A 13,981-nucleotide genomic window follows, 5' to 3' on the forward strand; every position below is an offset into this window, starting at 1 on the left:
TAGGTGGTTTAGTGGGCGGTGTTGTATCCTCTTAGGCTCTTCAAGTAATAGGTAGATTACTTGAACGTGAGATTAATAAATTTTTCTCACATTGATTGTAACCGGGTTTCACTTTTGCTTGAGAAGATTAGTGAAGACGGTTGTAAATCCTGTGCAACAGGTCGTGGTTTTACTCCTTTGAGCAAGGAGGTTTCCACGTAAACTGCTTGTTGTGTTCTTCATATTGTTTAATCTTCCGCACTGTTCTTGTTGTGTCAAGGGACCTGGTGTGTTGACTGGTAGTGGACGCACATATTCCAACAAGTGGTATGGATACACAGGGGTAAAAGAGAGCCAAAACTTATCATATGGTAGTAAAGGGGTTTCTTTTTGTATAGAATTTGATATGGGCAGGCATCATTTAGCACAGTAGAAGGAAGCTTGTTTATAATGTATGTAGCACACATGATACATTCTCGTAATACTTCACAGGTAGTTTGGATTGGAAAAGAAATGCCCTAGCAGTTTCAAGTAAATGTTTGTGTTTTCTTTTTACCACTTCATTTTGTTGTGGTGTGTAGGGGAAAATTTTCTAATGAAGAATTCCTTTTGCTTAAAAGAAGGTAGTTGTTTTTGTGTTAACAAATTCCAGACCGTTGTCTATTCTACTATTTTCACAGTAGTTTCAAATAGATTTTCTATCATGGCAATGAAAATTTTTAAGGTCTGTAATGCATTGCTTTTAGAATTCAGTAAGTGAGTCCAAGTTGATCTGCTGAAGTCATCCACAATGGTGATGAAATATTTGAAGTTGTTGTAAGTTTTTGTGTGATATGGTCCCCACATATTAACATGAATGAGTTCAAAAATGTGTGAGGTTGTTGTGATCTTGGGCTTAAATGGTCTTTCCTGTCTTGCCATGGGACATATAGAACACATGAATGGTTGTTTGGAAGAGAATTGAACAGGGATAGTAGAAATACCCTTCATCTTGACGAAAAGAACATGCTCCAACCTAATGTTTACATTATTTCTAGTGTATGTGTGAGAATTATCAGTACAAGAAACAGGATCAGACACAATCATAAGGGTGTATGGAGGAATGATTGATTTGGTGAAAAATTTATCTTGTAAGGTTGAGAGGGCCTACCAGATCCAACATGTAAAGCACTTGACTCCACATTGAAATGATTGGATGGCTCGATTTCTCTAGTGTTCATCTTGAACCACAAGAGAGAAAGATTGTGCTTAGAGGGTAATGGATTCATGATAATTATACTATCAGTATTACAATATAGACGTCATTCAATCCCATGAGAAATTGGATCAACCTTCGATCGTGTTCAGCCTTATGAGCAGGAGCCTTTGCTCCACATATACAAGTGCAGCTCCATTGAGCTGTGACATTCAAAGTATTGAGTTTCTCCCATAGCTTTTTCAATTTGGTGTAGTACCCCGTAATATCGGGAGATCTCTGAGACATCATTAATTTCCCTCTGAATTTGATACTACTTTGCACCATTAGTTTGTTCATAGTTATCTCCCAGCTCCCTCTATAATTCTGCAAAGCTCATGATGAATTCAACACTTTCTGCAATTTCCTTTGACAATGAATTCAAAATCCAGGATGTAACAATATCGTCACATCATTCCCATTCACGATATGAAGGATGGTTGTATTGAGGTCGTGGACAATCCCCATTGATAAATCCTAATTTGTTTTTGACTGATAGTGACCTCAAAACACTGTGTCTCCATGAACGATAACCAATTGATTGCACTAGCATGGCTTCGGGATTATTAGAAGGATGCATGTATAGAGGGCAATTGGAATCAATTGAAAAAGATATTGAGCTAACAGATTGATTGGTGGAATCACCAGATTGGCTAGAATTTGGAGCAATCTCCAGATATCCAGCAAAAACGAAGAAGAAGCAAATCGTGGGGAGAAGAAGAAAAGAAAACTCGTACGAAAAACAAATCGAAGTGGAAAGTGAATAACTCAGAGTTGATACCGCTCTGATTTACCTGCCAGCACTGTGAGCTTGGAAGCTCAACAATGGTAGCCATATAAGAGAGAAGAACAAAGATATTGATTTGTGAAATGTAAACCTTACTTGTTCTATTTCATCAATGAGTATTTATATAAATTTGAAAAGTAGAAAACATCTAACTAACTTTGTACAATACAGACTAGCTAATTGTGTAACGAATTAACTAACCACTTAACTAATTGTGTAACTAACTATGTAAACTGTACAATACTTTAACATGAAGAAAATTGAAATCTCCATAAATACACCCAACTAATTTAAGGGTACTCTTTCTATAAAATAACAAGTAAATTGCTTTAGTCTAAAATAATTTGAGATTGATTATGTGACTTTTCATTGAGTCTAATTCTATGGTGGAAACATGGGTGGCTTTAGAGGGTAGCGAAGGGGTTTGTTTTGAATTTATTAAATATAAGATTAGATATTATTTAGTGGTTGATGGGATTCGAAGTTCATGTTGAGTTTTCAAACTTATAAACACTATTTCTTTCGCTTTATATTTATATTAGTTTATTATTTTTATTTTTTACATGTATATTAAGAAATCATAAATAAAAAGATTTTACTAATTCACCTTTTAAAAAATTTCTTAAGAATTTTACAAACATATGTGAACAGTTTAAAAAGAAATTAATTGCAAGGATAATATCAGAAATATTTTTGTTAATGCTTTCTTAATTTAATAAGTTAAACAATTAATATCAGATAAATATTCTTAATAAAATGATAAATTATATGATACAGAAGAAATAATTTTTTATTTCTAAAAATCGTTTTAGTGAAAATTCTAAATCCACTACTAAACAGTTTCATACTTAAATAATGAAACTAATTAATTACGAATGCATGGGGTAATGGCCAAATTCATGCGCGGAGTATTAATTACTAGTATTTCAAACTTTCACATCATTGATTACAGGTGAGGATTGTATTAATTATTTCTTCTTCGGTTCCTTCTTATTTGTTAAATTTCATTTAAAATAGTAATAATTGATATTGTAGATTTACAACTTAACTTTTATTAAGTTATAGATTCTTAAATATAATTACTTTATATTTTTCAGACATTAATCAATGTTAATAATTAAAGGCATAATAGGAAGAAAAAAATCTCCTTGATTTATCAAAAATCACTAGTAAAAATAATTAAATTAAAAAAATATTTGACAAGTAAATAGGAGCAGGGGAGTACTTATCTTCGATCAAATATTCATTTCTTTTTGTTTTTTTAAGCTATAGAAGGGGGTTAATTAATTATTCCATGTTAGGTAGTTTATACGAAAAATATTTTAGGACATAATTTAAATCTATTTTTCACTTTTGTCTTTTCTAAAATCATAAATGTAACTCTGTAAATTATGTAATTTCTTTCATAGAAAATATAAAACTTCACTAAAAGAAGACAACTATAAAAAAAATTCCAAACATCCCTTGTTGTCTTCTTCATTCTTATATCATAAGAAGTGGACATAATTTAATTTTTTTTTCATTGTTATCTTTTTTTAAATCATTAATATAACTTTATAAATTATGTAATTTATTTCCAATAAAATTTCACTAAAGAAAAGGACAAATATGAAAAAGACTTCAAACATCCATTTTAACCTTTAAATAGACAAAAAAAATTGTAGAAATTTGAAATGGAGTATTGAATAAACATGGAGAAACAAAATTAGTAGGACATATATATGGTTTTAGAGGCACAACCTAAATAAATTAATCTTAGAAGGAAGAAATTAAAGCAAAAATATGGAGGTAATGGGAAATGATTAAATTTTATTTATGAAATTGAATTATTTTCTCATATGATCTAATATTATTTATGGGTTACGCCAAATGTGTGGACGTAGATAAGACAAAAGAAGAATCATAGAAGGAGGAAGCTGATTTTGTGCTTATGATATAGTTTTATAATTAGATGATGACAAACTTGAAGGATATTAAATGCTTTGTTAGTTGGTGGTTGCATAAAATAGGGAGATATATAAGGAAATTATACCCATGTCCTTCCAAGTATTTAATTTAAAATTTTAGTTATTAAAATCTTTTTAACTTTGAAATAATTTATGTTGTCCATTATAGGTAGAATTTATGATCAATTGAATATGTTCATTCTTTTGTAATATATGCCTTATTAGCTTATGTTTAATTAGAGGTGATAATTAATTAGGTTAAATTAAATTTAAACAGATCGTAATGGGTTAAGATAATAAATAAAATTTTAATATTTTTTTAAAGTGGCTAATTATTACGAGTAAAATGTAAAATAATAAAGTAGATCAATTTATTAATAACAATATAAAATAAAAGGAAAAGGCTTAAATATACCATTTTTAAAATAGTTTCATTTATGCCATCAGTTAAAAGTTTGATTTTTAAAGAAAAAACTCATTCATTCCATTATTTTTTTAATGGTGATTTTACAAAATCATTTTTGACACGTCACTAATTATGATTTGGCCAGTCATCAATTTTTTTAATAAAAAAATCATAATTCTGAAAAAAAGTTCAATTAATCTTTTTAATTAAAAAATCAAAATTCTGAATAAAAATTGAATTATTTTTTATTTATTAAAAAAATTGATGACGTGAACGAATTATAATCGACCACATGTCAAAAATGATTTTGCAAAATCACCATTAAAAAAAATGACATCAATGAATTTTTTCTTTAACAATAATGACATAAATAAACTTTTTTTCGAAAGTTTAATGACATATTTAAGTCTTTTTCGTTTAATATAAAATGGAAGAAGTATTCATTTAATTTAGTTTTTTTTTTCATTTAATTTAGTTGGAGAAATAAAATTGGGATGACCGTCGTACTTTACAGAATCCATTAATGTCCCGTGAAAAATACCGGTAACGAATTAACCATAAACCTGCGCTCCCATTAAATATTCTTCCAACTCTCTCTCCCCTTTTTTTTTTTCTATAAAAATCAAATTTCATTGTTGCTCATTTCCATAAACAAAAATGGAAGGAGGATCAACACGAAGCTTGTGCAGTGGATTAAAATGTTACTGGAAGAGGAGGAGGAGAAGAGGAGGGTATGAGAGGCTAAATGGGTCGGGTTGTATGAGGATGAATCGGGTCGGTTTGGGGAAACGAAGGTTCTGGAAGATAAATCTAAAGCGGAGAGTGAAGTTGAGTCGGAATTATTTGAAATTTTGGCCGAAGAAATTCGTAATGAATGTGCGGGATGCGTATGTGAATATGATGATGAAGATTGCTAATTCCAAGTGTATGAGTAGTGGGGTTGGTGGTGGATTCGGTACGAGGCAGTTGAAAGAGTATGATGAGAAGGTGCTCGTACAGATTTACAAGTCCATGATTATTGCGCAGGGACAGTTAATTGGTGATGGTGATGTAAAATTTGGCACTCCAATTCTGTGACAAACAATGGAGTTATGGTAGTGAAGTTTGGGACGAATGGGGTAGAGACTAAAAAGATTACCCCTAACAATGGATCCACAAATTAATAAATATGGTGTTTGATTTTATAAAATTCAATAAGTTATGTATTTTGTATTTTTTTTTTAAAAAAAAAAAAACTCACTTAGTTGAAAAAAAAGTACGACAAATTGATGAGAGGTGAGTCTAAAATTCATCGAGTTGGTGTTGATCCTCGAAATTACGTATCAATAATTAATAATAATATAGTTGGAGAGTTGAAACCGTAGAGGAAAGGGTGGGGTTTATCCGTGAGAAATGGACTAATTTTTTCTTGGCGCAAGAAAATCAACCAATGATGAGATAAAAATGCTTTTCTTTTTGGTTTCGATAGGTTGTCCATGGTACAAATTCTATTTTGACTATAAATTTAGTAACTTTGGTTTTAATTTTATTCTCTCGGAGATGATATCTATTGCCAAACAAACTATATCTGATAGAATGTAAGTGAATTTATAAAGGAAACTAAACACTATTCTTTTGTGAAGATCAAACACTTATTTGAATTGAAATTTTTGTTTTAGGCTAATCTATATGAGACGTGTTTAATCGTAATTACCATCCAAAATTATCCCTTAGGAACAGCTACTTTCATCTCCATTAGGTAGTTGTTTGCATCTACCATCTTTCTTTAATGTTGTACACAAATACTACGTTGGCTTGCCATTTCTTTTTTCATAACTCTCAAAACTATTTCAATTTATACATTTCAATTCTATTTTCCTCTTTTCCCTTTTCCATGAAATATTACATGCACAATTTCAATTATTATTATTATTATTCCATCAGTCTCTCAACCTTTCAAAGGTAAGCGTAATGTGTAAGAATATACTATCCAACTCTTATGTTATTGTTGTTATGTATATTAAAGAGTATTATTTTATTAACTCGACTAAAAGTGAGATAAATAGATTATAATATTAAGGGATATATAGATTATTATTTTTTGTACATTGTTAAAGACATAATTTTATTAAAGAATGACAAAAATTAATCCAAAATTATATTAGGATATCAATATAATCTATAAAGAATAATGATTGAATTTTGAATCCAATATTATATTTAATTATCCTTGCAAGTTGGCGATCTTTCTATCAATTGTACATCATCCATAAATACCTTATACTAATAATGGAAAAGACACATAAACAAAAGGGACAATTATATATCAATAGTAGATAGTAAAAACAGTACCATATTAATATTAGTATATTTTTCTTTATCATAATTTATTACTTTAAAGGCATGTACTTGAATATGTTGTTGAGAAAGATCATTTCTGGTACAAACTAACACTTGTTTACAAAAAAAATTAACAATAAAACAAATATATTCAAAATATGAGCTACTTTGTATCAATATATATTCCACTAGCCAAGTTATTTATTGGAATAAATGAATTTTACAAAAAAAATTAACAATAAAACAAATACATTCAAAATATGAGCTACTTTGTATCAATATATATTCCACTAGCCAAGTTATTTATTGGAATAAATGAATTTATGCAATATCTCACTCATTTGTATCCACCCCAATTTTTACATTAGGTGGGATTTTTATCCTCCCAAAAATGGTATTGGTGTTTGTAACCATAGGTACATAAAAATGAAATGTCTCATTCTTTATTTGACTCTGAAAGCAAAGGTCCTAAATCCTCCTTCATATACTTGAACTTTTAATATAATAAGAAGATTGAAACAATACCTTAACCTACACCATTGGTGGACTTTTGAGGGGAAAAAAACCATCATTAAAATCTAAAAGAAAATTAAAATATATATTAGTTAATATACTTCATGTTTCTCAATTAAATATAATAGGGATTCATTTAAATTTGGCAAGAATATGAAGAAAAAAAATTGACTTTCGATATTTGTTATCAATTCAGTTAACACAAATCTTCTAGGACTTATATAAGATAAAACCTATATTTACTTGTGGTATAGTTTTACAACAAACAAATATTTGGGACTAACCTTATTACCAAGATTAAAATTTAGTTCAAGTAATGTGTTTTTGTACGAAATATATACAATAAAATGATTCAATAGGAAATAATATCATCGATATGTTCAGTCTAAACGTGCTAGGAAAAAGAGGATTATCGAACATAGACATTAAAATATATATTGATTATTTATGTATATAACATAATGAAATAAAGGGCTAAAATTAAGTTAAATAGTACCTAAATTGACCCTTGTAATTTGGTTGGATTCCTTCTACTATACTCAAGTTTTATGGCTTCTTTATTCATTAGAAAATGAAAAGAAATTAGAATAATTAATAGTTAAAGAAAAGTATATATGGAGTGCCATGGTTTTCATGATCATGTTATAGGGAATAAAATGAGGACCACCTTTTTCATGTTTTTTTTTAAAAAGGTAAAAGGATTTGATATATCTCTCAACTTTGTCATTCAGAGCTGATATATCTCTCGTTATGAAAGTAACTTATATATGTCCTTACCGTTTTACAAATGACACACATATATCCTTGCCGTTATAAAATAGCTCACACATACCCTTCATTTAACGGAAGTTAAAAGAATTAGTTTTAAATTTATATTTATTACTTTTAATTTTTTTAAAAAATTATTTAGGGTGGGCTATATATGATTCTTCTATCAAAGCTTAAGGTATATTTTAATTTTTTTCATACATAAATTATTTTTTGACTTCTTTTATTATAATTATTTGAGTTTCTTATTCTTATTTTATTTTTTTCTTTCATTCCTTAGTTTAAAGAGAAAAAAATTTAAATTTTATTTTTTTGTCTATATTGTAATTTTATTTTTGTATTCGAAGAAGAAATTTGGTCATCTACAATAAGTTATACAAGAATGTTAGTGAAACATAAATAAACTTAATTATCAAAATAATAATTCTAAATTGTTATTGAAATAAAAAGAATCAAAAAAATATGTTTGACAAGGATTAAATCTACTCATATGGAATTATATTTTTTTCAAAAAAATAATAAAAAGTTAGATTATAATTATTATTTTTTCATTTCCGTTAGAGGAAAAGGGCATATGTGAGCCATTTGTTTATAGCTAAGATTATAAGTCACATGCATAATAAGAGATATATCAACTCGAAATAATAAAGTTGAGGAGTATATGATAGTCTTTTAATAATAAAAAGTGAAAGACACAACCCATGCTTCTCTCCACTTCCAATAATATTATACCGATACCAATTAAAATTTATTTATTATTAATTAAAAGTTTTATCTTTCGTATTAATTTTCTCCTTATACATGTAAGTTTCACATGATCAATCATTTTCCCGGCTCATGTGGAAATTAACAATGTGTCATGCACCCACATCGAACTAATTTTTATGATTACTAAATCTTTTTTATTTATTTGCGTATTTTCGCCTTTAAGATTTGAAAGGATAGTAAATCTGCTCTTAAACTATTATGTCATCGTCTATTTTGAACATATTCTTTAACATACTGTTATATTATTTTATTTCAGTTTACACGATATTTTCGAAAGACTTGATAATTAACCTAATTTTGACGCATTATATTTTTGCTTTCTTTTACTTTTTTAACTACTAATATTAAATTTTTATTTGTAATGACAACAATTTAATATGAATCTTAACTTTTTTATATTTTGTGAATTTCCAATATTGAATTGTTAAATCATTTGGAACAAAGAAAAGATTATACTAATACTGTTTAGCCGTGAATAAATAAAACTTCACTTTTCTCTCTGATTTTGCCTTGGGATTACTCAAAACAGTGGCGGATCCATCGTGTTCGCCGGTGCTCGAACACCTATTAACTTCGTTACAGAATATATATATTTATGTAGAAATTAATTAATATTTGTATAAAATTAACATAGAGCACTCAATAAATAAATAATTTAATTGGCCCAATAATTTCTAAATATCTACTTAAAACTCTTTTAATATTATTGTACTAAGGTTCGAATCTCATTTTTAACATATATTTTTTATATTCTCACTTTAGGAGCAACCATAAATTCTTGGATCCACCAACTCAATACTTTATCTTTTATATGGCCAAGTCAAAAGCAAGACCAATAAATATAAAACAAAAATTTTTATATTTAAAGATTTATCAAATTATGAATTCAATTTTGAAACTCAATTTTAATTTAAACTCTATATATTTATTTTATTAAGAAATTTTAAAAGTAATATATATATATATATATATATATATATATATATTAACTATTAAATTTAAATACTAAATCAATTTCTAATTTATTTTATGATTACTTTTCAGTAAAGAATCATATTTACTTCTTTACGATAAAAAAATGAGATATATTTTTTCGACATATTAGAGTTATATTTATCTCGTATCCGTTATGTGTATATATATATATATATATACATACACATACATCAGCCATTAAAAGTTTATTTTTTACTTTAAAAAATCGCACTTTATACTCTTATAGTCTTTGTCTTGAACAGAAAAACCAGCCTAATTTTTAATATATCATTTCTGAGGTGAAATGATATATATGCAAGTGATCAATGATGTTTTAAATTCAGCTAACAAGAATTGACAGAACCATATAATTTGTATTTTACCAATAAACTTCATAAGTCAAAAGTGGTAAATGATTTTTATTTTATTTTTTTACTTTTTTTAATATGTGATTTTTTTTCATGTCATAGAACATGGTTTTGTCTGCAATGTGCTTTGCTCTCATTATGATTTATAATGATTTTACCTTTTTCACTTTTCAGTGCACCCATACATTTTCAATTTCTCTTTTTCTTTTCTGTGTGGTGTAATGGGGTTGTGTTTTTCTTAAATAATAGTAGTAGTATAACACTAATTATTTTGATTATTTTTGTAATGATATGAACAACAAGAAAGAAGTACCCATGATTGGGCTAACTCAGCAAGCATTTGATCTCCCATGTGAAATTCATAATGACTTGCACAACAAATATAAACTCATCTTCTTTCTTTACTATACATAAACCAATTAAGCTAAAAAGGGAAAAAAACAATAATTAAAATATGGATAATTCTGAAAATTTAACATGGTTCTTTTTAATATTTGCACAATTAAAAACGATTGCTTAAAAGTGATAAAAGTATAGTAACAACAAATGTGATAGGAAAGTTTGAGGACTCTTCGTCCTTAATCGAACATTTTCAATTTGAGTTTTAAAAAATAAAACAATTTATGATATTGGAAGTATTGTTCAAGAATCGACCTTATAACACACGAATTAGAATTTAATTATATTTCAGTGGAGATACAAAATGAACACCTAGTGAAAAATAAAAAGAGAAAAAGAAGAAAGTATTTAGTGGTGCAAAATATCAACAAAATTTATGATTCAGCTTTAAAATATTCTTTCATTTTTTATCAGAAAATTTACATTTGAACCCTGATCACCTTTATTGAAGAGATTAAACCTTATTGAATGCATTATCACTTTTGTTTGATCACCTTTATTGAAGAGATTAAACCTTATTGAATGCATTATCACTTTTGTTAAATGTTTTTTATTCATCGCAGATAACAAATATCGTGGTATTAACAAATTTAATGACTTAACTATTGAAGGGTACAATGTAATAGATGAGATTTCTAAAATAACAGAGTTTTTGATATCACAACTCTTTTAATGGTTCTTTAACAGCATAAATTTAAATTAGTCAGATCGATATAACAAGGGAAAAAACAAATGAGCTGAGGTCAATTTGGGCTTTAGTAGAGTTTAAGGAGGTGAAATGTTTATAATTTTTCCTAAGAGGAATTTTATACACCTTTACAAACATGTGGGTTCCACAAGGTATTATTTCAACAATTTTCAAAAAGCCGGCTGAAAAATACCCGGCCAAATGGGACCCGTTATACGCTCCTTGTAGGACCGGTGTCCAGACCTGTTTGCTTCGGTTCCGAACCATTTATTTGAATTTTTTGAACGTTAATTTGTGTCAATAATCTTTTTTATCATTAAAATATTTTATTCATCTTCTTATAGCTTGTTTGATCAAAGTTTCAAAATATATTAATTTGAAGAAAAACATATTTGTACACAAATGAGATGTAAGAAGAATAAAATGTACATAATTCATATAGATTCTTATTTTCACGGAGTAGAAATTATTTATGAGAAAATTTAATTGTCGAATTGAGATCGCAAGAAAATATAATAGAAAAGTCACAAGAAGCAAGTGCTAGTCTACTCTTATAAACCTAGACCTCCAAATCTTTCGATCAATTATCTTGAGGAGAACATTAAGTTTTTGCTTATCTTTGAAAAATACTGTCATGGTAATATTAAAACATCAATTTAGTTTTGATAAGATTCAACGAAAAATACTCTTTCAAATGATTAAGAAAAAATAGCTTATGTAACTATTAAAAATTACATATTTTTTCGTAAAAGCTTAATAAAAAAACCTCTATTCACGCTAAAATAGATATATTTACTTTTAACTATTCATGTTATAACTTGTTTGAGAATATTTAACGATAAGCAAAAATAAATAAATTTTGACCCCATGTGGAGAAAAAGTCTTTAATGTCTTTGCTCTCTCTCTCTCTTTGATGCCATTTTCAAAGAAGAAAAACTTTGGCATATCTAAGATCTTTTTTTCTTTTTACAATATAATTCTAACTTATCTATCTTCTTTGTGCCATTTTCAAAGAAATAAGAGTTTGACCTAACTTTGATTTGTTTTTTCTTTTGTAATAATACTAACTTATTACTTTTTCATTGTATAATCCAAATAAAACAACTTAAACCATTACAAAATACAAACCAAAGATTAACTTTCTGCGGACTATAAAAGAATAAGTGACTTTTTTTATTCGTTTAAAATCTTAGTAGGAAAAATTATTTGTTATTTGTATTGGTGATAAGTAATAGATATGTGATGAAATTCAACGAGATATGTATAAAAGTTGATCTGAAAACTCTGGATAATTTTTTTCATGTCAAAATTTTGATAGACAAAATTAGTTGATATTTGTATTGATAGTAGGTAATTGTTACCTAGTAAAATTAAATAAAGTGAAAATGTTGATTACATACTAAAACCATGAATAAATTAAAGTACATGTTATCAATCATACATAGTTAAACGACAAAAATATATTGCATGCATATCTTTGATTCGAAGTTTTAAAACCCTTGAGATATACATTAATATATACTAATTCTTTGATTCAAAGTCTGAAAAAGGCTATAGTAAGTAGTAAAGCACACTAAACCAAAGTTAGTTGTGTTTTAGTTTTTTGGATTATTTTTAGTAATTTTTAATAACTAGAAATCTAGATTTCTAGGTAACCGTCTTCAACTAACTTATTGATTGTTACATTTGTTCACTAGCAATATGATCCACTAGTGAGTTTAAAAGATTTTTAAGTTTAAGATTAGAATTATTTTTTATTTTTGAGGTAGGGATAAAATATGCAGATATTTTATTTTTCGAATACTCTATTTTATGGAATATGGACCTATAGTATATTTATCACTAAACAAGAGATAATGTTTGCATACATTCTATTCTTGTTATATCCTATTTGTGAAATTATACTGGATATGTTATATGTATTGTTAACAATAAAAATAAATTTGTCGTTGACGAAATGACAAAAGACATATTATTAGTTGCGAGCTAGTAAATAGCAATATTAACTCAATGAAGAGTTCTATAGCTAATTTATGTTTCTTTTAATCTCCACAAGATAGTGAACTAACATGAATAGAAGACATGACCAAATAAGAAATGAAAGAGACACAATTCAAGAGAAAATTAAGAAAATCAAAGAAGAAGAAGTACCTTAAAAGAAAATGGCAAATTCCAAAGATGATACATATAAAATAAATCTAGCATTTCTTCTTTAGACAACAAATCATCAACTTGAGATAGAAATTGCCTCACTTGTGTTTGCATGCAGAGTGATATAAATATATATAGTCAATAAAGTATCAAACTTTGATATCCTTTTATTTGAAAAATCAGTGGAGGGAAAAGGGTTGTCTAAATATATAATGTTGTTTCCATGTTTTCCTTTTACAATAAAATAAATAAAATAAAAATGATAGAGTACTAATTGTAAAAAAAGAGTTTAATTCCTATACACCGATAATAAATATTGTTTACACTACTAGGTTAATTTTATTACTGCAAGGTAATTAACTTGTCATGTTTTCAAGAACTAATTTTCCCTCCTCTTAAAGAAAATACTCGAATAAATTTTTTAAATAAATAGAATTAAAATGTACAAAATCAAAATGGAGTTGATCGAATACAACGATAACAAACACACAATTACAAGTCCATCTCATTTTAAGCAATCTAAGGGGGTGGGTGACAAATTTTTAAAAAAAATAGTATTGCTATATTTTGTTCGATATATCTTTAAGCTAAATAGTCCATGTATATATTTCCATCATAGTATTGCTAAATAACTTTAACTATTATTTTATATTTTTTATTATATTAATATGTCAAAAAAT

The 13,981-nt window shown here is 27.2% G+C and overlaps 1 long non-coding RNA gene across 2 annotated transcripts; it reads right to left on the minus strand.

The window, feature by feature from the left end:
* Positions 1 to 5,001: 5,001 nt before the first annotated feature.
* On the minus strand, positions 5,002 to 13,426 carry LOC138349102 (uncharacterized). 2 transcript variants are annotated; one of them, XR_011221639.1, is made up of 2 exons: positions 13,302 to 13,426; positions 5,002 to 7,249 (listed from the first exon to the last, which is right to left on the minus strand). It is a non-coding gene; the product is annotated as an uncharacterized lncRNA (long non-coding RNA). The 2 variants fall into 2 exon arrangements; XR_011221638.1 differs by lacking the exon at positions 13,302 to 13,426 and adding an exon at positions 7,681 to 7,985.
* Between the last annotated feature and the right edge of the window lie 555 nt (positions 13,427 to 13,981).

The sequence above is a fragment of the Solanum lycopersicum genome, chromosome 6, assembly GCF_036512215.1.
Source record: "Solanum lycopersicum chromosome 6, SLM_r2.1".
In the NCBI taxonomy this organism is placed as follows: domain Eukaryota; kingdom Viridiplantae; phylum Streptophyta; class Magnoliopsida; order Solanales; family Solanaceae; genus Solanum; species Solanum lycopersicum.